This window comes from Etheostoma spectabile, chromosome 14 (genome assembly GCF_008692095.1).
Source record: "Etheostoma spectabile isolate EspeVRDwgs_2016 chromosome 14, UIUC_Espe_1.0, whole genome shotgun sequence".
Classification (NCBI taxonomy): Eukaryota; Metazoa; Chordata; class Actinopteri; order Perciformes; family Percidae; genus Etheostoma; species Etheostoma spectabile.
In genome coordinates, this window is record NC_045746.1 from 6,640,697 (window position 1) to 6,643,724 (window position 3,028).

The 3,028-nt window shown below is 41.0% G+C and overlaps 1 long non-coding RNA gene across 2 annotated transcripts in view; it reads right to left on the reverse strand.

Annotated features, from left to right (window-relative positions):
* Positions 1–2,007, reverse strand: part of LOC116702145 (uncharacterized) — a 154,795-nt gene extending 152,788 nt beyond the window's left edge. For both annotated transcript variants that reach the window (XR_004335078.1, XR_004335077.1), the window contains exon 1: positions 1,703–2,007. This is a non-coding gene — a long non-coding RNA (uncharacterized LOC116702145). The remainder of the gene's footprint in view (positions 1–1,702) is intronic.
* Between the last annotated feature and the right edge of the window lie 1,021 nt (positions 2,008–3,028).

The following is a 3,028-nucleotide window of genomic DNA, read 5'->3' on the forward strand; positions in this document are numbered from 1 at the left end:
TGAGAGAAGAAAACCTGCTCCCGACCAGGTTAGGGTCACAGGCTCAGTTACCGTAGTAATTGACTCCGAGGTTAAGTTACTTCTCTTTCTGAAACGGGCTGGAGTTACCCCTCTCTTAGGTCTGATTAACCTCCCTTTCCCTCATCCCAGGGTTAACAAACCCTAGTTTTCGCTAAACCTGCTTTCTGAAACACGCCTCTGCACTGAAGTACCATTGCTGTGTTAGGGCATTACTAACAAATGTAACTGTTGATTAATGGATTCAAGAGGAATCTCGCTCTGACATAGCTGGTCAGGGGAGTAGCTCAGTCTGTAGGCAGTTGGGTTGATGGGTCGATGGTTCAAGTCCACATATGGACCAAAGTATGGTGGAGGACTGGCAAGGCACCGAACCCCAACCGCTCAAGATGCCTTTCCATGGGCAGCACCCTCACTTTGACATCTCTCTATTTAGTACATGTACAGATACACAGCGTGTGTGTAATTCAGGCCGGTGTGTAATAACAGAGTGTAAATTGTAATTTCCCCTTGTGGGACTAATAAAGGATACATTATAATTATTTATCAACTATTTCAAATCGAAATTAAGGAGACATCTATAATCTATTTAATTTGTTAAAGAAAGGGTTTTGAAATTAGGGTGTTTTTAATGGACACTATGGTTTCAAGAATAAATGAAGGCCAAGTTGCTGCTGTAGAAATAGAGCAAAATAGGTTATCACACAAGCAGTAGGTCAGCAGATAATTGTGGCAAGGGGGGCTACGGGGCAAGACTGTATTACCAACAGGGGCAAAGAAGACAACAGCCCTGGGGCACCAGAGCACCAGGGGCCTTGAAAGCCCCAGGCTTATTGTGTGCTTATTTAATAAGCATTTTTGTTTGGGAATATACTATCAACTGACATGACAAGGGGCTTAAACGAAGTCCTGTTTAATAACCTACCTGACCTTAATTAGCATTCAGCTGCTGTAGTGTTCTACCAGAACAGATGTACACATGCATGGAGAGGAAAGAGCCCAGCAGCTCATGTATGCACCTGGGTCTGTAAGCAGGGTCATCTGGCCCTCGTATGGGAGAGTTCAATTGGTAAGAGCAGTACAGATTCATCCAAATACAAATTAATAAACTAAATATAACAAGAATAATGACATCAGGTGTGCTTAGACAAAAATGCAAGTTCTACTGTCTGTAGCCTACTGGTGTTTTTTTTTTCTGAAGGCCAAATCTTTAGTGCCTTAGTAAAGATACAACTACGTAATGCCTTTTTAAGACGTTGACCATTCGTTTACACCATGCGGGCCAATGCGTTATAAGCCACAGCGCTAACATTAATAGCCTATCGTGTTCCTGTCTAGTGAAATGACACCAGGAGCAGGCACTACACAACCGTCACATACTATACAGGACACCATCACTGACCGCCCAACATGGCCAATTATTGGCAATGGTCAAAGGGAAACTCACACGGGCACGCATACGGTATGACACAACATGATACACGGTAACTTTGGGCCAAACACTTTGCCTACATGTGCTATTACTGTTTAACTGATTCTATGTATACTGCATTTTGTCAATAAAAAAACTGTGGGCCAAACACCAACAGTTAGCTTGCTAGCCTACCAAGTTATTTTACCAAATTTTGCTAACAGGTGCTTTTAACAATCACTCAATATTGAATTTAAAGGAATGTTGACTCACCCTTCACAGGATAGGAATCAGTCTGCGTTTTGACACGGTCCAGTCCTTTGGTTCTTCCAACCTGGTTCCTTTTTAATGGATACATTCCTCCATTTAGACACACTGCAGCCCCAGTTTGACAGGTGAGACGTCCGTCTTTAGCATATCAGCTAACACTATGCTAATATAACCAAACCTAGCTCAACTCAGCTAGCTAGCTAGCACAACCAATCAGTTCAAGGAGTCACCTGGGGGTCGTTTTCGCGTATTAAAATTATAAAAGGGTTACCAACTCTCCATTATTTATCTTTTTTGATGAAAATAGCATTGGTGTATTTACAGTGTAAGCAATAAATAAAATAAAATAAAATAAATAGATAAGTACATTTTAACCGCTACTTAGGGGGATGTTCGAGGGCGCTTCTTGCCCCTGCGCCAGAACACAGGTGCAAACAATACCATGAATCAATGAGCCCTGTATCCAGTAGCCTATCAGAGCCCAGCTTTTATGCAAGTGTCCGTTACACCCATAGATTGTACATTGTTGTAGGCCAAGGCCAAGGAAACGCCCCAACAGTCTCTGATAGCCTACTGCAGGAACCTGGGACAGTTGCTAAATGCTGGCATACAGTGAACTGTACTTTTTATCTTGAAGAATATACTGTAGGCCTACTGCCACCTATCAGCTCTGTTAGTAGGCTATTCAGTTATCGTCCAGCGTTTATCCTACACCGTTTAGTTGAAACTGGTTGATTAGTTGTTGCTAGTGGTCTGGATATAAACATCAATGACATAAGCACAACAGGACCTAACTTGAGTTAGATTAAGTTTTGTGGTTTTATTGTGTATCTATTTTTTTCATATTTACCACAAGGCTTAAAAAAGGTAGGCCTAACTGCAACAAAAAAGTCACTATGCAGCAAATCAATGTATAGTCCTCAAAACAGTTCCAAAGATAATTCTGGCTTTATAGACAAAGCACTTCAATGATGAGTCAAACTATTATACATTTTTGGTCGTTTTCTTTAAAAATGGCAGTGTACTAAAACCAAGAAATGCTATGTGAACCGCTGTGTTGGTAATGCACTTCTATTTTTTGCATTTCTCCCAATTTTAGGCGTGGCCTCTAGCTCACCCAGTAAGAGCGGTCACCCCATGTACAGTGGCTTGAGAAAGTTTACACACCTCTGCTAAAGTTGCTTAAAAAAAAATTGGAAAATCCAACATTTTAAGGACATCAATTTTCTTTGTGAATGAATAATGTATTATAAATAAACAAATGTTCTTCCTTAAAATGCAGGGGGCATAAATATACACACCCCTATATTAAATTCCCATAGAGGCAGG